This window comes from Haemaphysalis longicornis, unplaced genomic scaffold (genome assembly GCF_048455015.1).
Source record: "Haemaphysalis longicornis isolate Haplotype H1 unplaced genomic scaffold, Haemaphysalis longicornis Haplotype H1 scaffold_6, whole genome shotgun sequence".
NCBI lineage: Eukaryota > Metazoa > Arthropoda > Arachnida > Ixodida > Ixodidae > Haemaphysalis > Haemaphysalis longicornis.
Genome location: NW_027526407.1, coordinates 47647984 through 47673362, shown reverse-complemented (window position 1 = coordinate 47673362; position 25379 = coordinate 47647984). Strand labels below are relative to the sequence as shown.

At 49.3% G+C, this 25379-nt stretch overlaps 1 protein-coding gene across 3 annotated transcripts in view; it reads right to left on the bottom strand.

Annotated features, from left to right (window-relative positions):
- Mesr3 (misexpression suppressor of ras 3) overlaps positions 1–25379 on the bottom strand; it is a 126848-nt gene that overhangs the window by 48455 nt on the left and 53014 nt on the right. The window contains exon 2 of one of the 3 annotated variants that reach the window (XM_077674187.1): positions 11739–11809. The exons of 1 other annotated variant lie outside the window; for it this stretch is intronic. The gene's annotated coding sequence lies outside the window, so the exon portion shown is untranslated. The remainder of the gene's footprint in view (positions 1–11738; positions 11810–25379) is intronic. One more of the 3 variants, XM_077674188.1, reaches the window with a different exon arrangement.

Sequence of the window (25379 nt, the reverse complement as noted above, 5' to 3'; positions counted from 1 at the left end):
GCCCGATCAGATCAACTTCCAGTGGTTGTGATCCAGTTTGCTCACCGCACCCTCCCCAATTAGAGGGTCGCCTTTACGACGGCATCCGGCAGAGATGGCTGCTCGGTACTCAAAGGGGTATTTTATTCCCCGCTGTCGTTACCCTCTACGGCTATGCCGACCCCTGGAGGCGATTTACGGGGTCGGGTGTTAAACGGTGAGGAAATATAGCGTGCCTTTCCTCCGGGGGATTAGGAGCGCTTTATGCGGCGTCGCTGATTCGTATCGAACATGTAAACAGGTCGCGCTGTTGTCTTCGGGAGCAGCAAAAAAGTGGGCCTCGACGTGACGCTTAGGCTACTAAGCTATAGTCGGGGAAATTGTATAGCGTAGAAGTACGCGTACGCGATCGAGGTGGCGACTAAGACAAAAATGCAACTTAGTCCAATTTGAAAGCACTAACAAGTTTGGCAACTCACTGAGCTCTATTTCAGCTACAAGACGCTTTTCTAGCCAAAAGAATTCAAGAAATATTGAAGAACTTTCAAATTTCGCGCTACGGTGACGTAATATGGGCAACCACTATAAACACAGTTATCCAGCAGTGTGTTCAATGCACGTTAGCATTCAACCGATGCCACCAGGCGGAACTAGAGGCGCCAGTGAATCACCCAGCCATGCATCTTGGAGGTGGCTTAGCTCGGTGGCCGCCAATCGCAACTAGAAAACAAGATTATGTGACATCATAGATCTAGAAATCGCCTATGTGTGGCTGGGGAGGCCCCACTGCTTCGTCCGTTTTCTCTAATGTCTCAATTATCTCTCTGAAATTTCCGATAAAATTGGTGTCATTGCCATCGGGACAAAGTAGACATTTTAATGAACCAAACTTGTATTTTCTCATCATTGCCCGTTCAGAGAGAGAGAGAGAGAGAGAGAGAGAGAGAGAGAGAGAGAGAGAGAGAGAGAGAGAGAGAGAGAGAGAGAGAGAGAGAGAGAGAGAGAGAGAGATCTGTCTATCTATCCGTCCGTCCGTCCGTCCGTCTGTCTGTCTGTTACAGACAGACAGACAGACAGACAGACAGACAGACAGACAGATAGATAGATAGATAGATAGATAGATAGATAGATAGATAGATAGATAGATAGATAGATAGATAGATACTTTTTTCTTGGAAGGGGGTGCAAATAGCGGAACCCTACTGTCTCAGATTGGCCTAGCCGCCGCAGGGCCGTTATCGCGACGTTTCGGCGCATAAAACCGTCCCTTCGCGACTCGCGGTGCGAGAACCGTAACCCCTGTACTTCCTCAAACTAAACTTCACACGCGGTGTACGCCGCGCCAAGCAGTTTCGAGCGGTCGCTCATTTCGCACGGCAGCACAAGACTTCCTCTCGTGCCCGGAGCCTTAAGCAGGAAGTCGTCTTCACTCACGCAGGGAGGGAGAGGGAGAGTTTTGCGGAATACCCTTGACGTTTGCAGAGAGCAGCGCGTGAAGAGACCACGCCCGGCCAAGAATTTCGCGCGTTCACTTCCCAACTCCGGAGGGCTGCCGGGAGACGACGCCCCTCGCGTTCGTACATCACGATCGTACACGCGGCCCTGAGCTGTCGGCTACCGTGCGAGAGAGTTTGCGCGACTCGCAGAATCGGACGAAAATGAAGGCGTCCTAACAGCCAATTTCAATTCGACGTACAGGTGCCGTCAAAAATAATTGGAACGCGGTGTCGTAAATTGACAGAAAATTTGACAGAAATTGACAGAAACGGCCTCGCTGCATCGGTGTGCGTTTAAAGGAGTCCTCCAGAATACAAAAAGCTTCCTGTAAACCAGTAATGGCTGCCATAAATCCAGTAAGATATGGCGTTTTGTGATATTCACGAATCAGTGTTTCAATTACTTATGACGGCACCTGTACATTAGATTGAGACACAGAGGCATAAAAGAGCGGAGAACCGGACCCGGTACGGTACCCGGTAGGCGAGCGGTGCTACTGTGCATGCGCAGTGTAGGCAAAACTGGTTGCGCGCATGCGTAGGGGTACCGGGTACCGTACCGGGACAGGTCATCCACTCTGCTATAACTATTAGCTCTGGAGTGAGCGCGACCCGATGGACGAACGCAAATTTGGTCAGACCCTAGCGCAAGACACCTCATAGTAAAAAATAAAGAAAAATAAAAGCGAAATATCCCCACACCTCAACCTTTTGCGTTTGTGCCTTACGACTAGTAGTATGTCTGGTCCCGTGAGGGACGCCAGTAGCGGGGCGAATATATGTCCTAGAACTGGCTAATGACAGAACGTAAAGTCCCGTCAAGCACGCCGGCAACCCATCGGCCGTCCTCGGAGTGGGAGAACCTTGGCCACGGCCGTGCTCTCTTTCGGAGAGCTCTGCTCTATAATAGCAGCGTCGCCGCCGCTGCCCCTAACGAGGCCTCCCAAAGTGTCCGCCTCCTTCGCGGCGAATATAAAAGATAGAGAAGGGCGCACAGAATGGGCGGGACGGGCCAGACGTGCCCGCTAATGGCCGCCGCCACTGCCTCCCCCACCTGGAGGAGCTGTGCAGCAGCGCACCTCAAGGCAACACTGCCTCGATGGAGAGGTACGGACAATTGGCGCCCAACGTGGTGCCCCGGCTAAGCGATTGGGTATACTGACAATCCACCTCGGCCTTTTAACCTTTTTCGTCGGCTCAAGGACACACGTAATGGTTCAATACCCTTTCATAACTTCGTCTAAAAATCAAGGAGGCCTTCTCGTCTAGCCGGTGTCGTTGTCCAAAGTCGAACGCCGGCCACGCCGAAGTAGAAGTTCGGCGACGTGGTGGCTATGTGACCGGTTTGTCACACGTCGCAGGACACTGGACAAGCGGGTCACAAGAAAGGTGCCCGGCCCACCGGAGCGGCAAACTCGCGACCACACCGCCTATTGCGTCCAACTGTTCGGACGATGAAAGCATGTCTTGGCCAGCTGGGACGGATCCCCGCGGGTGTCGTCGCTACGGTCTAGTAGAGCACGGTCGGATATGGTTGGTCCTGTGACGCTCCACGCGAACTCAGAGCAGGCAGAGCTTGTCTTTGTGGAGGGGAAGCAAGGGGTTCGTTTGCGATTTCGTCATCGTTAAATGAACGCCACACGAATTATTAGTTCGCTAAACCCTTGTTCATTCAACTGTTATTCCTTATCTAAAGCTGGACTGACTACGAGCACAGTTTGTTGAGATCCAGAGAGAGAGAGAGAGAGAGAGAGAGGGGGGGTACTGATAAAAGTATTATGGCACTCCGGAACCCGTGCAGGGGATGGTGACGAGAGGGAGGGGGGTGCGTAATCTGTAGCTATTTTCCGCGTAATCATTTTTGATGTATTCCGAATATTTCGTTATGGAAAGTCTGTGAGCCGTGAAGAAGTATGTTGGGTTTTGTGTGAGAAGCTGGCATATACCACCACGCTTAAAGTATTGGGGCATTTTTTTTTTTTTTTCACAGGCCAGCTTCCACAAGCCCCACCCTTGAGCATCGGGAGGCCGCGCTGACGAAATCATCGCCGGAGCAACAGCAAGCCCTCGCGGCTAGAGCCTTGGAAGCGGCGAGGGCTCGCGGCCTCGTGGACTATTGGCCACGAGGCCCACCACTGCAGAGGCCGGCGCTGCGATCGTTTTGACGTCACTTGTAGGATCACCGTTCCTATCTTGCTGCGAAGTTGGCTCGCAGCGCGTGACTCTTCGCTTAGGAAGCGCGTTCTAAAAGTATTTTCGTGTTAATTTCCTTCGTTTGAAGTTAATGCTCAGTGCGTCAAGCGCAGTTCGACCTCATGGGGACTTTATAACCGTATCAACTGTGGTAGATTATCCGCAAACACCATGAGCGTGGTGGTGTATTACGTATGCGACCGAAGCGTAAGCAGCGGCTTGTTTCCCCGAACACCAGTGCGGACTACGACGATCGCCGAGTGAAGTTTCTAGATTTCCCTTGTTTGCAAGAAACGTATAAAGCAGGAAATCGTGATTCTGAAGCGTTAACTACTCGCAGAAGCACACGCACCCGCCGTGCCTGCCCGCACGGCCGACGGTGCGGCTCGAACCGACGCAGGTCGCGGCAGCAACAACTTGTCGCCGCTTTTTAAAATCACACAAGTCATAGAAAAGAAGTTCCAGGTTGGTGAAAGCTGATGTTAGTGTGATGAAAAATTCTGATAGGTAGTGTCATGAGCTGTGGTTTTCAAAGCGATGCTCAAATATCTGCCGCGATTTACGCCGACCGGCCGCGGAGGTCGGTCCCGGCAGCGCCGGCCCGTTCACGCACGCTGCGGCGAGCGGCCGAAGGATGGCTATGCTTGCGCGCAAGAATCGACCGAGGCCGTGCAGGTGTCTTGATCGTCGATCGCTTCAACGGAAATCACAGCGCTTATACTGTTCACAGCGCGGTGAAACTTAATGTTAGTGCCATTCGCAACTCTAATGGCGATGAAAAATTTGCTGCGACGCCAAGCCTGAAGTTCCCAACATCCGATTACGTGCATCCGAAGCCGGCTGCGAGCTGTTGGAGAAGGCCCTCCCGTCGCGCACGCGCGTGTTGCGTTTGGGTTCCTCTTAACTTCTTGGGGGCCCCCAACGCTCGGTTCTCCTATTCTAAATCTCCCCATTACCCGAAATCATTAACGACGTGTTTCGCCTCGTACGCAGCCTCGCCTTCTATGAGCAGTCGTGAGTTTCGAAATTGATGCTTGAGAAAGACCGGCTCACTGTAAACATACAAAACACGCTGCAATTATAAATTACCACGCCAAGCACCTAATGAAAACTAAATATAGCCTTGTCCAAACCCGGTCGAAGGCGTTAAAAACTCGCCTTCATACCGTTCATACATTGCGGACAAGTTGTCGCGAAAAGTAAACATCAGCCGTGCAGAGTACAGGCTACGGCAGTGATCGTTAATAAATCCGGGCATGCCTATAAAGACATCGTAGGGGAAATAGGCACTGATTAGGCCAAACTGCAGACCATAAAATACTTTCAAGCATGTGCGGCGAAGCAATCTGATCACCGTTCTCGCGTAGTCATTCATTTACCAGGCAATACGAGCAGTTCGCGCGGTGAGATCATAAGTGAGCGACGCGTTTCCGTCGCTGTTACAAGGTGTTTGCTTGCACACACATGTCCGGTCACAAGTATTTCATAATTAATTTACCGCGTACTTTTCTCAGCATCAGTTGCATCGTCCTTGGCGTTAGTTGGCTGCGTACGTAAGAGCTGTGGGTCGCGATGGTATCAACTACCTAAACGCGGCGGTGTCGCCGGGAAAAAGCGAGTCGCTGATTGCTTGCCCAAATTATTTGGTTTACAGACAACTGTTTTGGTAATTTGCATCAAATCCACAAGGAGGCGGGCGAGACGGTGGCCACAACAAAAAACACCTTTCCGCATACGCACGGGGAATGTGTTGTAGCAGACGACAACACGATTCGGCGTCCTACAAGTGACGTCACTCGTAGATGGCGCCACGGTATGTCCTCGAGGCCAATAAGGAGGCTGAACTGACATCCCCACCCTCAAACTTGCGCCAATAAATGGTTATTACTACTACTACTACAAACACCTCTGTCCGTGGCTGGAAAATCGAATACGTCAACTCCTTCCCCCACCTTTGTGGAGTCAAGTGACGGTCCCGCCAACTACGAAAACACAGCCACGGTTCGCACAGTTAACAATCTGAATTGTAAACGTCTTTACCACGGCGTTTCGCTGCTTGTAGGATCAAGCTTTTGGGTGACCTGCCCACCCCGACGACCAGTGATTTCCCTACACCCTCCCTAGGGGGTGTGTAGACCCCCCCTAGTTTTTTTGGACACCCCCCCTTAAATCCCCAAATTTTACGCTTGTCAGTCCTTGTATGGACCTTTTTCAGTATCGATCTGCGCATGCGCGGGCTACCCGTCTGCTATTCTTGGCAGTAGCCTCGGGCAAAATAAACAAAAGTGCGCCCCCCGAGTTTGCTGTTAGCGTTGCACGTATTTATTTCCTTTTTTTCGACAGCTCGTGGCAAGTTTGTGTGTGCAACACAACAAAGGCTTTCAAAGGAAAGGGGCAAAGTGGATGAGGCTGACCACGCTGCGAGCACATTGCTACCAGCCAAGGAATAGCGAAAATGAAAAAAAAAAAAAACGTCAAGTAAGCTGCGTCAAGTAAGACATGTGCAAGTTTAATTATAAGAACTGCAAATAAATAACATCGATTCGTCAGAGGCCACTGGTACAGAGCAAGAACAAGCCCGTGAGGAGGTACGAGCAAAGGATATATCGACAAGCACTCACCCAAAATTACTTCGACTGAGGCCGCCTTTGACTTGAACTAAGTGCAGTAAACACACATATAATTTACTTTCTTCATTGATTCGATGCCGTTCTTTGTTTACAACCGTAATCTTTGCAGAAGCTCTTTCAGCATGTACATTTAAAATGGGCAATTTGGCGAGGCGAAGCGCTACGGAAGCTAATCCTGGCGTTTTAATAAATCGGGAGCGTACAATCGGTGCCTGATTTATAAGTGCTGCATAATTCATGTACTACCTAAACATTGTTTCAAGAACTCAAATTTCGTCACTGGCCCTGGTAACAAGTTCGAAAATGTCCTTATACGTGGAAAAATGGCGAGAAATTAAAAAAAAAAACTGAATACAGACCTTTCATGGTAAAAAATGAATATCTCTAAATTTGTTTTTTTCTTAGATTGAATTAGAGCACTGCACGGGCCCGGGCCGGCCCGAAAGCCCGGGCCCGACCAGGCCTGCGGGCCGGGCCGGGCCGCCCGAAGTCGATTATCGGCGGGCCCGGGCCGGGCCCGGGCTCATTCCCGTGGGCCCGGGCCGGGCTCGGGCTTGAATTCATAGTCCCGGCCGTTATTAGTTCCGACGTTTAGTGTAGAAAAGAGCATAAAAATGAATATTATGAGTTTACTTTTACGCGCTTCTTGATGTTAGTTGTACACATTGTTTTAAAAACGTGTTTTGCTAGGTCTGATAGTCACATTCTGTAATTTTAATAACATTTCATTTACTGCATCAAGATTTTATATTTTGGTGTATAACATAAAAGACACGGTTACAAGGAATGCCCTAGCGGGGAAGGAATTAATTAAGACACCCTGGAGCTGTGCACCTATGTCTGTGTACGTGTGTTTTAGATGTCGAACCAATCTAAATGCGGCTGCCGTGGCTGGAAATCAAACTCGCGTGCTAGAGAAGCGCTACCGCTTAACAACCACTGCAGGGAAAATATTTCAACGCACGCACATACTCGTGGATTCAAACGGGGAACAAGAAATTTCTGCAATACCAACTTGTGACCGAGACAACCACGTGAAGTTGCCCAGAGTCTGGTCATCAAAGGTGATGGTGTCTCTCGTGTAAGAATACGAGCTATTATTACGCCGATGTGGCGTGAACTGCTAACGGTGTGAGCTAAACTACGTGCACGTTTAAACCCTTATTTTTTGCGTGTCAATTCGGGACGTGCTTGTACAGACTAGATGCTCCGTCTGATTTCCCGCTACGAAGACAATGGACCAAATATAATAAACAAATTTTCTTCAGCGTCTAAGACCGGGCCTGGCCACACACACGCGGGCCCTCCCTAGGCTCAAAAATAAATGACCGGGCCCGGGCCGGGCCTGGGCTAGGCTCCCTTATGAATGCCCGGGCCGGGCCCGGGCTCGGTGTTACGGGCCCGGGTCGGGCTCGGGCTCCACAAAGCGGGCTCGGGACGGGCTCAGGCCTTAAAATCAGGCCCGTGCAGTGCTCTAGATTGAATAGAAAGCACCGCCTCTCAGCTGTATATATATCTATATAGAAAATGAAAAACTTACGTCACGGGGATGAGCGTTTGGTTAACAGACGTCTATAATTTAACTAGGGGGATAAAAAAACACCTTTTCTAGTTTATGAACCCCCCCCCCAGAGCCATTGAGACACCCCCCCCCCCCCCCCCCCCCTTGATTCGATGCCTGGGGAAACCCCTGCCGACGACGATGAGCCGTCGGGGAGAAAATCTGACGGGCAACGCAGAAACCGGGCAACAGCTGGGGGCTTGGCAGCATTTGACCCATGCTACAGAATTACTGACACTTCGGCCTCACTTTTCTCTTTCTAGTTACATTTTCGTTCATAGCGTGACTCGCGTCTGACAGCACTGACAATACCGCTTGCAAGGCAGAGGCAAAGAAAGTCAATGGATGTCAGTGACACCCCCGCTTTGACGTCCAAGAGGAGACGGCTTAAGAAGGGCTCATGGCCGGAGGGGCCGCTGTCTCGGACAGGTTTCAGCAAGTCAAAGCGTTTTCACGGGCCAGGGCAGGCGTCGCCGCGTGTCGCTTTCAAGCCGCACGCGACGCGAATATTTTCGCTGAAACCGGTCCTGCAGATTCGTTGCCGACGTGCGGGCTTCTTTCTGAATTCTGGCGGAACTTTCGAAAGCCCAATGCTCGCTCCGTTCGCTTCTGAGAATGGTCACATGTCCATGAGCGCGAGCTCTCTCGTGTTATCTCCGCAGTAGACGCGGTTGTGGTTCGTTGTCTGATACGGTGATTGGCCTCCTGCTACGGTGCATTCATCGTCTGATATGACGGTATATGTTGTCCGCTAGCGTGCGATATCGTCCGCGCGATGGTTTCTTTGTCGCTTGTTGTGGCTGCTAGATTAATCCGCTTGGTATACAGGCTTCGTCGCGTCATTGACCATTCGGCGATGCAATAATTTGGGCAGTCGGTGCAACCTGTTCAACGAGAAACAAAAACGCAGTACTAGTACTTTAAGAATCCACCCGCCGCGGTGCCTCAGTGGCTAAGGCGTTGCGCTGCTGAGCACGAGGTCGCGGGTTCGATTCCCGGCCGCGGCGGCCGCTTTTCTGATGGAGGCGAAAAGCAAAAACGCCCGTGTGTACGAGATTTCGGCGCACGATAAAGATCCCCAGGTGGTCAAAATTAATCCGGAGCCCTCCACTACGGCGCGCCTCATCGCCTGCGTTGCGTCGGCGCGTTAAACCCTACAATCAATCAATGAATCAAGAATCCGGTTTGATTTTTTAGGTGTGTCCAAACACTACGAATAGGCCACTACAGTGGCGTACCAAGGATTTGATTTAAAAGAGAGAAGAACACGGTAAGGAGAGGAAAAAAAGTTTAAATATATTCGAAAGGAAGAATTAAAAGCGCGGCATTTAGTGGGTGTACTGTACGTGCATGACCTTCCGGTTGTTTTCTTCAGTTACGTTTGTTTGTTTGTTTTTTGCATGGGAAATGCATAGTGGCTTATCGCCGGGGTGAAAATAAACGCCGAAGCCACGTAAGCTAGGTTCATCAGTTACGACAGAGAATTTTGTTTTCCTGTAGTCGTTATTTGCAGATAACCAATCAGTGTCAGTGGCCTCGCCCATTCCTCGAGCGCCACTCCGGGGAGGGGGACGTCCCGAAACCCAAATCATGTTTCGTTTTACTTCCGGTTATAAGCTGATGCACACGCAAAGCAGCTTTAATGTCACGCTGTTAACATTAGAAACGAAAGCAGCAATCTATTCCATCCTACCGGACGTAAAACGTATACCTCCGCGATTCGTCCTAAAAGTCTGTTTCCCAGCCTTTCACTTCCTGTCTCTTGCTTATTAAAGGAAAGAGAAACTGTCCCGTTTAGCCCTCCAACTGACTTGTGGACATAAACCCGGCGTCAGGCCCGTTTCACGGGGTGTGTACGTGTCATGGATTCTGAAACACTCGGTCGAATGGCGTGCGTCAGACAGGCGAAAGCGAGCGTGCGTTAAGAGGGCAACGCCCCTCGCGTGCGCGGGCATGCGTATGCAGGAGCTGCTATCCGATGCGCGGAAGTGCAAGCGTATGCGGAAACATCGGAAGGGGGTGACTCATCGGAAACACCATGGAATACCTGCGTGATCACGGTGTTTCGCCGGGAAAAACATCCCACTTAAAGGGAACACGAACACGAAATGAAACCCCGCTTTCAACGTGTAGCGTTAAGGAGCCAAGAAGAGAAAATACAACTTCGTGTAATTTGAAAGAACTAGGATCTGAAAGAACTAGGATCTCACTCAGCTCCATTACAGCCACAAAAGATGTTTTTTTAACGAAAAAAAAAAGCAAGAAGTTTTTAAAAATTTTAAATTTCGCGCAACGTGACGTGTTACGAGCAAGAATGACGTCATACGGGCCAACAGTAAAACATAATTTTCAGTGCGTTAACTGCACGTTAGCATTCAAGTGATGCGGTCAAATGGAACTAGAGGCCCCATTACAGACGTCCAGTCATGTGTCGTCGCGACAGGTCAGTTAGGCGTACGAGCAAGAATGACGTCATACGGGCCAACAGTAAAATATAATTTTCAGTGCGTTAACTGCACGTTAGCATTCAAGTGATGCGGTCAAATGGAACTAGAGGCCCCATTATAGACGTCCAGTCATGTGTCGTCGCGACAGGTCAGTTAGGCGGCCGCCAATCGCACAAACAAGGCTCCATGACGTCATAGAAAAGTTGCGGGAAATTGGCTAGGGGGTCGCGACTGCTTCACACGTTTTCTTCAATATCTCCGTTATTTGTTCGAAGATTGCGATGATATTGGTATCAATGTTATCGGGACTAAGCAGTCTTTCTAATAACCCAACGTGTATTTTGTCTTCATGGCTCCTTTAAGGTTCTGCATTGACTACCGGAGACTGCAACAAAATGACCAAAAAGGACGTGTAGCCCCTGCCACGAATCGACGACGCCCTCGACCACTTCTGCCATTCGAAGTACTTCTCCGCGCCGCGTCTGAGAAAAGCCGGCGCCGACAGCGGCGTTGACCGTGAGAGCAAAATACCGTAGCGCCCGCCACACTGCGATGCCCACCGAAGCCTTCGGGATCGTACACCGCGCTGGCTGCCTCAACACGAGAGAAACGTTTTCATGTGATGCAAAAGGGCCCAATAACGCTGTCGCGTTCTACGTATAGAAAAGAATCTTCGGCGTCCTCAAAATTTCATTTAAAACGCCTTTGGTAAGTTACTGAACTCTGTTCCGGTCCCGAAAGGCGTTTTTATACGCATGGAAATAAAAGATGAATATTGAAAAATTCTAAAATTTCGCGCTACACCACGTCAGCAGTGACATAACAGGGGAACTATTAAAACGCAGTTATTAGTGCAGTTAACGGAACTAAAGGTACCACTACAATCGCAGGATCGTGCTTCTTGGCTTCAATCGGCTGCCGCTAATCGCACAAACAAGTCCTAAACGAGTCCTTGCGACGTCATGAGGTCCCAACAATAAAGCGGCTGGTCGCCGCTGCAACGGTTTTTGCTCATATCAGGCTTATTTGTTGGTAGTTTGCGTTAAAGTTGGCCCCATTTTCATTGGGGAAAATCAGTCTTCTGAATCAACCAAACGGGTGGAGCGAAGTCGACGATTGAGATCTGTAACTACGTCATCAGGCTCACAGCACCAGCACCCCTGCATAATTTCAGCCACTCATGGCGCTAGATTTAGGCCTCCGCAACACTGCTGGTATTTGCATATCTGTCACGCATTGCGTTTCCGAGGCTACTTTTTATGAGACCACGTAAAATGCTTGTTTCTATCTTTCATAAAAAGAAAAACGACTGAATTCCTTTCATGTCAAGCTTTCTAGGAAATCGTGCAGGAGCCTTGAAATTATTAGCACGGCATGACAACGGTGGTGATGGATGATGATGATGATGATGGCGACGATGATAGTCACTCACGGATTCTATCACATACTTCAGGCGTGGCCAGGCGGAGCTAGGCTGATCCGCAAAGTCACGTGCACACTCACCTGCATAAAAAAGAGTGAAAAAGAACATGTAGAGAAGCACACCAATACCTTCACTTCCCAACACGCCAATGCCTGCTGGGAGAATCCCGCATACCAAAAGTCGCTGCCATGAAAAGCGACCGTCATTTTCATTATGATACTAAGAGCCCCGAGATTATACCAAATTAGGCGTACTCCGGTACAATTTTTCGTCCGTGTTCCCACCTGCAGCTGTGTTGATTTTGAGGCTAAAACATGCCGATATTAGACATGTAACTTCACAAAAGTTGGCCGCGTATCTGCTGTCCCTGCCCCCTAACACACTCTACTTCCCCCACCCCTCACGTTGTTCTGCTTCGCTCTCCCCCATAATGGATTCAATTGAAGTTTGCTCAATTAAATTTTCCCGCGTTCGAACTGCTCGAAGAGGCACCTTGTTTTAAACTCGGGAACAAGTTAAGAACGGCAATAACTCGCGTAGTGTATCACTCCGCCTAAGCGACAGACCCGGATGTTAACGGGCGCGCGCGTTTTGAAAGGAGATTGCTAAGAATGCGTGATATCGTCTGCTTTTTCTCACGCAGCTCGTTTGTTGTCTCTACAGTCGTTTACTTGCATACTGAGTCTGAAAAATCACGGAAACGGCTCGCGCCATGTTCAAAATATTCCCGGTATACTTGCGCCGCGCGGAGTAACACCCGGCTGCGGTGATGAGACACCACGGCAACTTTCATTGCCGTTCTTAAGTTGTATCCGAGTGCAGCATTTACTTCACCTCGCCTGTCTTCGACATCGTTTCTCACCGTGCTTTTTTATTAGAACCAATCCCCCGTTTATCTTCGATTAAAAGAACGCCGGTACTACCATGCTGTATAATTATATGTGTCTTGCCTCCAATATGCCTGATCTTTTGTTTTTGCTGCAAAACGCTGATATGAATGATGCACACCAGTATTTTTAGTATTTCGGTCCAATTTCGCTTATGCATACTCCTTGTTCAAGCCTTCTAACAATTTTTTGGCCCGGCGGCTGAATCGAATGAGAGACATAAAAATTTTCTGTTTTAGGCAGCCCAAGAAAGACCGTCGTCTTTAATGCAACAGCTCGTACCCACGTGCACGAACACCACCGGATGCGGAGCAATGCGTGTTGACTTGAAGCGTGCAAGAGCCAAACATCGCTGTTTTTTACGACAGCTTGAAAGGTCGGGAGTTGATGTCAGTCGTAGAGACAACTATCTCTGAACAACACCCTGGGACAAAAAAAAAAAAGCCGGCATTGCAGATTACAGAACAATCCCCAGTAAAAAACACTTCAGTGGGATAGTTGTGTGCTCCTGCTTTCGTCTCCGTCCAAAGGTGACCAGCTACGCCCCCACAAGATACGGCGGGACTCACTTGTCGAAGCCAAACAGATAACGGGGCGTCAGACTGCAGCGTCCAATAGGCAGGATTGATTCAATGATCGATTTATTAACAAAGTGTTTTATTCCGGGATTCACGAAGATTTCACTTGCGTCATATCCGTCACGGAAGTGACGGCAGTTCAACGAACCAAGTGGCCTGTCAAGGGTGCACCGCTGCTTAAGGGTCTTCTTGCGGGGAAGCAACCTTTAGTACTAAAGAGTACGTTATACTTAGGGTTGTTCGTTTTCGGGTTTTATATATTAACACGAATGTGTTTTATGCTGCGATACACCAAGATTTCACTGACGTCATATCCGTGACGGAAATGACGCCAATACACCATTGCCGAAGCGGCACGCCAGCAGGACGTCGCTCGCCAAACATACCCACAAGACAGCCGCCGACCCGCAAATCATGCTCAGCTGCAGATTTCGCTGTACATTTCACTTTCGTGTTTTACTGATTCCTATACAGAGGAATCAACCAGATTTTTTTTTTTTTTCATTGATTCAGTCTTGAATGAAAACAGATAAGCGTTCGTACTGGCATTAGCACCGGTTCAAAGGCATCGGGAGACGCCCACAGTGTAATGATAGTGATGGCGATGGTGGTCACCACACTACGCAGTCAAATCCGTCCTGGCACGTGACGTCATTAGAGGTAACACAACAACGTCAACAACTGTCACGTCGAAAAGAAACCCAGTGACTGTTCTTACGCAACGCTCCGACAAGCATCTGGTCACGGCGTCACCCGTCTCCGTCCACACGCGTGGACAAACACGCTAATTGCACGTCCCGCCGCCATCCACGCAGCAGCTCGCTCTCCAACGCAACTCTTTGCCAGGAATGCTGCCTCCTCGTCTCGAGTTTCGTCCGTCCGAAGACGAGACCGCCAACGGGCCACGAGACGCCGCGGCCTCCCGAAACGCAGGACCGCGTCGACGATGATTCCCCGTGGACCATCGCCGAGGCGCCGCATGAAAGACGATCCCTTTATAAACCGTCCGGCTGCACGAAATGGCGTGCAGACAAAGGCAGGTCTGTTCCAATGGGACCTGGTCCTGGAAATCACGGTCTCCCGGCGCCCCGGATAACGCCTCTTAGAGAACAAAGCCTGCACGCTCTACGGTGTCGTCGTCGTACAAAACTTGACTTCCCCGTCTCCCTAGACGGAACCAGAAAACGGCGTCACCAGAGTACGACCGAGGTTGTCAGTTTCGTTAAGAAGAGGGGATGGGTCAGAAGGTAATGTAGCGGACTTTCAGTTGTCTAGATGTTGTTTTAGTTAGGTGAGTGCTTGGAGAATCGAAATGAATGCGCGAACGGCTTTTCCTTCTGAAGACGTCGCACGTCAAGCACGCACATGCAAAGAAGGGCTGGCGACGACGGGTGTGAACATGCAAATGCGGTTCCACCCGACCGCAGACACGGAATGTTGTCAGCACTGCGGCGGCGGCATTAGCGGCAGAAGGCCGGGATTCCGAGACGATGATATGTGGCCTTCTTGTCATACGGCCGAGCGGGGGACAAGGCGGTTTCGGAGAAGACTTGCCCCGTACACAGAGCCATCCGTTCTTCCCAGCACGCGCATATTTTTATTGACCACCCCCCCCCCCCCCCCCGGCAGACCTGCGGTACTGTTTGTTTCGCCTCAGAACCTTCTAGACGTTGCGCGCTGGTGGTCAGCGAGAGGTCGCTGTGCTGTTGGTCAGCCACGGGTTATGGGAGAGTTTGTGCACACAGCGCGCATGCGTGAACGAGAAAATGAAATAAAAAAAAATTTCCTGCGTATTTGCTCGCTTCGCTGACGATGTCTACAGATTACATCTTCAGCGCCGTCTGAATTGCGCGCAGTCTGGTATTACAGCGCGCTGACATCTAGCCTCTCTTAGACACCGATTTTAACGCGCAGTTTTTTTTTTTTTTTTGTCATACGCTACAGTAAGATCCTATCCACCCAGTATTCTGAATAAAAAGAGCGATGGTACACCCTATCAGCGACGGTAGGGGGTGCAAACGGGACACTTGCCCTCCCTCGCGATGTAACGGGTTTGCCCACCCACCCCAAGACAAAATCCTTCCGACGCCCACGGTACACCCGGTAACGTATTAGCATTTTGCCTCAAATAAGGCCCCAGGTTTTAAATAATGTAGACACGTATGAGCCCTGCCAGCAGCTTCAGTAGCTTGTAACGGTCCTTTCTATACATACCGGTGTTAAGCATTCGTTCACCGTTTTGTTTATTCTTTAAATTTTGTAAGCCACCTCTTGACCGCTACGCCGGATCCTCGACCCGCCGAGTTAACGTAACGCTTTCGCATTAAGCATTGACAGTGATCGCAATTGAACACAATGACGTGCCTGTCTTTAACGTAGTACGGTTAGAGTTGCGGGAAGTGCTGCAAAGTACGCACGTTTCGTGCACGTGCACAACACCATTTCCTAACAACATGCCGTAACTTTTTTTCCGGCTTGCATGGAACGGAAGAGGTGACATTATGGTATGCATACTATACTCTCCTTGCTATTCGATGCGGTAACACATAACAGATATCGGGTACAAGTTAATTAAGAACGGCAATAGCTCCCGTAATGTATCACTGCGCTGAAGCGACAAACCCAAACTCCCATACAAAAATATTGTATGGTCGGCTATAGAAAATCCTTTTTATGGTCGTCTTTAGCTATTTGGCCCAATAATCTTTAGACTTTTCTATGGCTGTCTTTAGCGATTCGTATCGCCATTCCTATGGGTGTCTTTAGCTTCTTCTATAACCGGTTCTATGGCTGTCTTTAGCTATTCTTATCGACATTCCTATGGGTGTATTTAGGTTCTTCTATAGCCGGTTATATGGTTGTCTTTAGCTATTCGTATCGACATTCCTATGGGTGTCTTTAGATATTCGTATCGACATTCCTATGGGTGTCTTTATATATTCGTATCGACATTCCTATGGGTGTCTTTAGCTATTCGTATTGAAATCCGTATGGGTGTCTTTAGCTTCTTCTATAGCCGGTTCTATGGCTGTCTTTAGCTCTTCTTTCGATATCGCTATGGCTATAGAAGAATCTAAAGACACCCATAGGAATGTCGATAGGAATGGCTAAAGACAGCCATAGAAATGTCTAAAGATAATTGGGCCAAATAGCTAAAGACAACCATAAGAAGGTTTTTCAATAGCCGACCATACAATATTTTTGCATGAGCTGCAGCCAGAAGAGAATCACCACTACTTGAAACACAGCGACAGCAGCAGCCGCTGAGAAATTAACACGCTGCCATGCCGGCATAGAGCCTTGCAGATCTCTAGAACTTGTCCTGTGGCACTTAGGTGCATTCTGTAATGTATGCTCCGTGAACACTACAGCAATATAGGGGGAGTGCGAGGTTGCGATTGCAAACACTTCGCCAGTTTTCATTCACAAAAGGCTTAAACACAGGCATTCAAGGAAAGCAAAATCAAGGGGTTTATTCATTCCATTCATCACATAAATGGCTACTATCTACGCTACTTCACCACCAGTAAACAGTTGTTCACATACGCCGATCGAAACACAGCACACGCATTCCAACACTCTGGCTCACGCTTAAGTGACTCGCTCGACAGCCACACTACGCGGCACATTCCCCGCGAGCGTCCGCCGAGACACAAATACCTACAGGTGCTGGGTAGTCCACAGAAAAGAAAGCACTCAGAAGTCGTTCATTACACTCAGTACTCAACGCACACAGCTGCAAGTTCGGTGGCTAAAATGGAAATGCACTCTCAATAAAACAATGAAGATGGTCGCACACAATGCAATGATAAAAAAAACGTTTTTCCAAGTTCACTCAATTAGTTCCTTGTAAGTTTTCTCAGTTCGCGAAAAAATTATTTTCGTCACATCACTGCGGCCAAATCTTCACTTCTGTCTACGTTGCAGTGCCCATGTGGTGCAGGGTAGTTTAGAAAAGTATTCGTGAACACCAAAAAAAGTCCTGCATTTCTCGCACTATAGAGTCTCTTCTGTTCGTAAGATCACTCACCCTAGAGTTTTGCGTACGATGAAATTCCTGTCACAGTATCGCAGGTATCCATTTTCGCATGACTTGAAGTTGATGTTGAATTAATCGTAACACTGTCACCGTAAACACCGGAATTTACGACACCAAAAAGCGACACATTTGCTTGGCGTCACACCATCTACACGAGCACATTGCCGTCGAGTCGAAATTCCCAGCACCAGGCAACACGTGCCATGCCCGCGCACATGAGCAATGAGACGAAATGTGGCTGACTGAGTACATCCAGGTATAAGCGGGTCCATCGCGATAGCAAATAGTGCGGAGATACATGCCCATCTTTCGATCTTTTTCTAACTTGTTCGCTGGTAATTATTTTTTTTGTAAATACAAGATCGCTTAACGTTTTGTTTTCTTCATCCGAAAAAAGTTGTATCTGTTCTCAGTACTCAGGGAACATTGTCTGTCACTAGCATTGCTGCGCGCAGGAATACTAACACAGCGCGGGCCGCACGGCCGTGTCCTTCGGTACCCATCGCCAAAACCAGTATGCCAAACAAACAACAGAAAATAAAACAGGAAGCAGGGGTGTCCCTCTACCCTTTCATCGCTTCCCAGAATTTCTTCACCGCGCCTCCTTCGGTCCGGCGTGGGTCGCTCTCCCCCTTTCTCAATGACTAATCTGAAAGTGGGGTCCGCGGGAGAAGGAATGCGGTTGTTCGCAGCTTCCACCATATTTCTGAGAGAGCGTACCGTGGGCCGCGAAAGTTACTTCCAATCTGCTTCGACGCTGTGAGGGCCGTTTTCAGAGAAGCCCGCTTTTTCACTTGACCGCGGCAGCGAAGGGCCACAGAGGAATAATTCTACGAAATTATACGTCTTTCGGTCAACGTTCATTTGAAAGCTTTGCGGACGCGCAGTATCCAAAGTTGCAACCTGAATTTGAGCGTTAATCAGTAGCTTCTGTTCATTGTACTTTTCCCGTATTGTTGGTATAATAAGTACCTAACCTTATTGAACAAATACGCTCATATAACCGGCCGATCAACCTCATCATCTTTATCCAATCTGTGTTGTAGATGTAGCTAGGTAAATCATGAGTATATGAATTTTGCATCATAAGTCATATTGAAACCAGCAGAATAGGATTTAATGGTTGCTCGAATTATACCTTTATAGCTAACACTTCTCGATTAGCGGCTGGAAACTTGGAGCCTTATGTTACTATGTTGTTAGCTAAAGAAGCCTTTATGAATGCAGGCTTGTAAGTTCTGCGCCAAACGCTTTCTTAATGCGGGCAAAATGTTGTCTAATTATCACACATCTAAAGGTTTACAGTTATATATTGTACTGTACCCAGCCGCAGAAGCTCTTATGGCTGCCTCACTTTAGCTTTAAAACAAATGCTCTCCAATAGCTGGCAGAAGAGATCCGTATGGTTCCAAGTTTCTAGACTTAGAGCTAAAGAACGGCCCATAGCCAGCCAAATGAGCTTTTATGGCTTTCTCTCTATAGCTTTAGGACGAACTCTTTTCAATAGCTGGCAAAAGACAGCTCAATGGTTTGAAGTCTGTAGACTTAGAGCGAAACAACGGCCTATAGCCAGCCGAATGAGCTTTTATGGCTTTCTCTCTATAGCTTTAGGACGAACTCTTTTCAATAGCTGGCAAAAGACAGCTGAATGGTTTTGAGTCTGTAGACTTCAAGCTAAAAAATGGTCTATAGCCAGCCAAAAGAGCTTTGCCGTGGCTGGTCTATAGAACTAAAGCCATACATATTTCTTTAGCTGGCTACAGTTACCTGAATAGCTGTGACTCTATAGACTAAACACACTAGGATGTTTTATAATCGTCTAAAGAGAATTGTATGGTTTACAGTCTTTAGTGCAGGATCTATAAAAACTTCAATAGCTGGCTATAGCCTAATTTATGCCTTTTTATGGGTGACCATAGAGACCCATAGGCGGCCATAGCTCACCATACATTTTTCAATAGACGCCCATAAGGCATTTTTGTATGGGCTTTCTGCAAGGATGTTCGAAAACATCCTTTCAAACATACTTTCCGGCGCGTTGACATCCGGAAAGGATGTTAGAAAGGAAATTGCGCTTAATGCGTGACATCGTCCGTTTTTTCTCACCTAGCTTGTGTCGTCGCTGCAGTAGTTTATAAGCCGATTACGTCCGAAAAAAAAAACAACACAGAAACGACTCGCGTCACCATCAAAACGCTCGCAATAGAATTTTGTGGCCATTTCCAGCATCGCGCACTGCCGAAGAGTGCTTTCGGAGATGTTAGTGTTCGTATGCCCTGGCCTGTTCCCCACGACAACTGGAAACAGCGAACGGGCTGCTCCGGCTTCCGAGCTGTGACAAGAGCAAGTACAGGAGATATGCGGCTCCACCTTCTCCCAAAAAACCGGTCGTGTTTTTTGTCAACTGCTGGCTGACCCCAGAAGTTGCCTGCTCGAGAGTCAAGCGATGTCCGGACCGTAAGACGCAGCATGGTCCTCGACTTTGTGTCGCAGATATTTCAGGCGTTGTACCACGGTGACACATAGCAAAGACGTCGACGATGGATTTGCAAGCACAAGTTACAAGAACTGCGGCGTGAAGTTGCACCGCTTTCGGTTGAAGTGGGGTACGAAAAACGGTCGTTCACCCACGGAACAGTGTTTCCCCGATAAACTGTTTTAGGGGCGACGCCCCTGACGGGCTCGGGCGGTCGGTGTCTCATGTCGTCATCGTCGTAACCGTCGTCTCATGTAGTCACGGTAATAAAACACCGGGACACTCGTTTACGCCTCGCGCTGGAACGATTCGTGCTTCAAAGACACGAGACTTTTGCAGCCAAGCTGTATACCTCCACCCCCCAACGGTTTCATCTCCGTGGGCAAAAACGCCATGCGCCAAGAATTCACTTATACACTGCATGCTTCGCCTTTCACCAGGTTTCACGTTAGTGGAGATGGCCCGGGAATTTTCGTTTGTTTTGTTTGCTTTTGGTTTTTTCCGGCGCAGCAGTGCAGGTTGTCACCTCGTCGCCAGTGTCCCATCCTCGTCGCCAGTGTCACGATTTAGCCCCGCGTTCGTGAACCTGGGAGGGTAGGGGTACCCTCCAGCCGAGAGACGACATGCAGCGTGCTGGTGGTGACTGACTGACCGCGAGCAACCGTGCTCGGCGGTGTTTATTCGCCAGCCACCCACAATGTTGCCCACAGAGCCTGGTGGGGCCACTGAACTTAGCGGCCAACCAATATCAGGGTTGGGGGGCGCCACACACTTGTCACACAGGTGACGGCAGCAAGACAGCGGCGATTCCAGAGAATCCCCCCTCCGCCCCCACGTAGCAGCCCCCTCACTGCGGCTTGTAGAGTGCAAATTAATCTCTGACAATTAACTTGAAACAGACAGACAGACAGACTGACCGATGGATGCTTGAACGAGTACCAGAGTATGAAACGTTTCATACTCTGCCGATATTGACGTTAGTACTAACGTCAATATCGGCAAAAACCTTCGCGGCCAAACTGTACTTGCACAAATGCCACAGCGAGCGGGCCAGCGGCTTGTTTCGCCCCATCGGTCTCATCACAAAGGCTCTACACGCTACTACAAAGGACATTTGTCCCCGTCGTTTGCTTTTGAAAACAGCTGAGGCGCCACCGCATGCCTCTTTTCAAGGCTTTCGCCGTCGTTCCGCGATTGCGTGTGAGTGTGTACCTCTCCATGGCGTTCGTGCAACAACTTTCACGAAGCTCGTTGTCGCCGCACGTTGTCGTGAGGGGGGCGACTCCGCGGAAAGTCGTTGCAAATAGTGTGCGACACTTGAGCCTAGACTGTTGCAGCACCGGCGTCGTGACCACGAAGGAAACTCCGCTGTCCTCGTCTGAGGTACACACTCGAGCCGACCCGGAGGGTCCCCCTCCTGCACGCAAACAAACCCGGCTCCCTCCATGTGGGTTTCAAGGTTAAGTGTCGGCCCGGTCCCATAAGACGGTGCGCATTCCTTCCTTTCAACCGCGCCGTCCGGCCTTTTCCCGTTCTGGGGGTTGCAATTGTCGTTGTTGTTGTCGGTGTTGGCGAACCCTGCCCTCCGGGGGCCAGCATTCGATCCGGGAGGAAGAAGGGCGAAGACAGCAAATGGGGGTCAGGCTCGCTGTAACCAGATTAGAGCGCACAGTGTCACGTGCGGCACGTGGGCGGGCTGTACGCGACGAGGTACTAAACGGGAACCAGCGTCTGCTATCGAGATTACAGTGCCGCGCACACACACAATGTATCGATCCTCGTTCTGGAGCCCACTGGGCCACTTCGATGCATTGTGACGAGATAGAGGGTGCTCAGGCAGCGATCAGGGTCACGGACTTTCACGTCTTGTAGCGAACGGGGTTACGGAGCGCTCTGGGGCGTCACGTATGTGCGTATGGTGATCGAGCGCGATCGACCTGGGAATAAGCAATGAATCCATCGAGTATACCGCGTCGTGCTCTAGAAATGGCAAGTCTGGCTGGCTTTTGGCGAGAGTGGTGGGTCTAACGGCGTGTGGAGATGCGTCGTGACCTTCTGTTTAACTAAACCACTCGGTTGCGGCCGACTATCGGGTGAAAGGCGACGGAGTTATTGGCCGTAGGCGACGCCGAAAAAGAGCACCAAGGTCATGTTCTTATTTTCCCGGGCAGAGTGGCGCAAATCGAAAAGCGAGTGCAGCGGTCGTGTGTGAAAGGGAGACGCATTGCACATGGTCACGTTAAAGCTTGGGGCCACGAAAACAAAATGTGACGCATTGCACATGGTCACGTTAAAGCTAGGGGCCACGAAAACAAAATGTAACTGTTCGCGCTGAGAGAACTAGTCTTCGGCAACACACTCAGCTCCATTCTAGCCATGAAACACGTTTCTTCACCGAAAAAAAAAAAACGCAAGAAACATTGCAAAACTATCAAATTACCGCTACAGTGACGTGTTTCTCAAACAACGAGAGTGGACGGGCTGCTAAGGATTATTTCACTGAAAGTGTTGCCCACATCAGAGATGTATTCAAACTAGAGAAAGAGCAACCCAGGTGGGTGCATATACTAGACACCCTTGCGACCATGAGACGCTTTTAACGTAACCGCACCGGCTTGGTTGGCGTTTTTTTTTTACCTTGAAGTTTGTATGCATGCCCCTTTTTTTGTGTTGTATCAAGCAGGTAATAAAAAAAGTCCTCAAACAGCTTATTAGAGTTTGGGTTATTAGAGCTTATTAGCGCTTGTACCCGTCGCCCCCTTTGTCATTGTCGTTTGGCTGGCGCTACACGAAGTCACGGATTCCTCAAAGAGAACTACAGGACCCGCTACAATTAATTGCCCAATCGTACTTCTTAGCGGTGACCTAAATTGACAGCAACCAATCATAAAAAAATTCTGTGACGTCATAAAGTCGCCACTGCTTGATCTATTTCACTTAATATCTCCGTTATTTGTTTGAAGTTTCGAGATAAACTTGGCATCATTGTTATTGGAGAAAATACGTCTTTTGAATGAACCAAACTTGTATTTTGTCTTCGCGGAACCTTCAAAGACGGACGGACGGACGGACGGACGGACGGACAAAGACTTTGCGCATGCAGCCTTTTCATTAGTCTTGTCACAAGACGGCAGCTAAATGCCACTTTGGGTCAGCAGGTTTGTCGCAGCTTGCAACAGGTTTGCCCCCCTCAAGACAAAGTCCTGCCAACAGCACACAATCTGGCACTGTCCAAAGTAAAAAAACAGATTAAAGGGACCCTGCAACACTTTCGATAATAGCTTTCACTCTTTCCTTCGCGTCTGGAACCACTGCGAAAGCTATAGTTATCGCCAGCACGAAGCGGCACCGCGTGATTTACTCGTCGCAGCAGATACGCCTTGCATTTCTGCTTTGTTTTTGTAGATTTATTTTTAAATTTGCTATCGAAAAGCGTTCATTGCTGCAACTGAAGGAAAACCGGCCAACAGCCATTACGTGGCCTTAGGGACGTAATTCGAGCCGCCGAAGAACGTCAAGATTGGGAAAGAGAGAAGAATCTTTTGAGCGAGTTTACCAGTTACCTGATGGGCATAGAGCAGTAACTTTTGGCTGAGGTACTTTACGACCCCATAATCTAAGTGCTGGGTGTGTTGGGTGACTACGTTCTGCAAGCATTTAAGATTTTAAAAAATAAAGTTGGAAAAAAAAAGTGTTGCAGGGTCCCTTTAATAGTGTAGAGGCACGTGCGCGTATATGTGTAACCCCGATTGAGTCAACGAGCAGCTGATGACACACGGCGCTCGGCGGCGGCCTGTATACGTGTTACAGCGATTGCAGCACCGGGGTCGCGACGAGCCATCGACCGCTGTCCCTTTGTTGGACACGCACGGGGCAATTGTATCCCTGCGTGTGCCTATACAAAGGCGGGTCACGGGGCAAGTCGGAGAAGGGTACTGGATAAAAAAATCTGCAGAAATTCAGAGAATTGTTTACTCATGGCGCTTGTCTAAGTGTGAGTTCTTTACAGCCAAATATGGCTATGAGTATCGAAAGGCGTTCGATTATGCTATTCCTCTTAAGCTTTCTATTGTTTCTTTCCGCGAATGATGTAAATATACACCATTATGGCGATGAGGTGCCTTTCATTCGCTAATTATGTTTTTTTTTTATGATGAATGGCGTACTGCAAGGTTGGTCGGTTGACGCTATTTTTTTTCTTCGTATTTTGAACGTTCTTTTGCGGACTTTTTTCGTTTATTCCGCGTGTGTCCGAAGATACCGTTTTGCTGCAACTTCGGCAGCGTTCTTAACAAACGACCCGCTCAAAGTTAACGGCAAGGCCGTAGATGCGGCAATCTCGCAACAGTGATAAACACCAAAATGGCCGCCGATGTTGACTTGCGTGCATCAATGGCGGTACTTCGATACCTTATCTACTGACATTAGCCCTAACCACTCATGCGCACCGCAGTCCACCAGAAGCCAAGATGTTGTCAAGGCTTACAGAACAGCAAGGTTAGTAGGTGAGCCGAAGAGACGTTGGACCGCGCCAATCTGTGCCTACACATTTTTCAGAAGCGGCACTGAGTCCGCACATCGTCTACCCCGGGGGCCGCACCCTACGAGCGACCACGAGTGAATGGACAGATGATCGAGCGCGACTACGCGCGCACCACAAAATGCGTAGGAAGGGAGAACCACGAAGACAGAAACCACGACTACGCCGACGGAGGACAAAGAACGGGCTGCGACGTCGAATCATCGACGTGGGCGGCAGCAGCGGGGCACATCAGAGGCGATTGCGCCACGTTGGATGACTCGTGCAACACCATGAAGGGGCCGCCCTGGGCGTTCGTTTGCCAGGGTGTGTGCGTGTGTTCGTCGGGGCGGGGGTGACGCGCCAAGGTCAGGCGAGCGTCCCGCTTGTCTTCCGAAAACAAGAAGCAAGAATCGGACCGCTTCAACGCTGCTCTCCCGCCCGTCGATTGTGTGTGGCGGCGCCTTGTGCGCGCCGAGACGACGAAGGGCGCTCTCTACTGAGGCGGCGGCCCCTTTCCCCGCTGCCCCGCTGACCTCCGCAGCCCTACATCATCATTGACGCTCTCTCTCTCTCTCTCTCTCTCTCTCTCTCTCTCTCTCTATTATATATATATATATATATATATATATATATATATATATATATATATATATATATATATATTGGTAAGGCACCGAGATCAAATCGGAAGGCGTGGGTTTGATCCCCACTCTGGACGCGTGTTTTTCTTCCTTTCTTACGTTAATTTACGAATGTCAACTTGACTAACCATAATTAAAAAAAAAAGCCTAACCATTCCCCTATGCCTCCTTCGGCGTTGTAGACTGTCGGCCTTTCTTTCCGTATTTCCTTAACGAGCCCGTCATTTCTATATACTTGTTCCTTTCGCGACGAAGGGAGGGAGAACTAAGCAGCGACGAAAATGGCGAAATGAAGGTGACGGGCACAGACAGATTCGCAACTTGAATGGAAACCGGAGCAGACATTCTCGACTAAGATTTGACCTGACGTCCGAGTCTTGGGGAAATAAAGATACGCCAACTGCGTTTGTCTCGGCTGAGGGTAAGAACCAGGGCGGAATTCTGAGTTTCGTCCGTTTCGGCGTGGCCGCGCTTCGAGCGAGCCCTGATTGGTTGAGGGAAGACGAC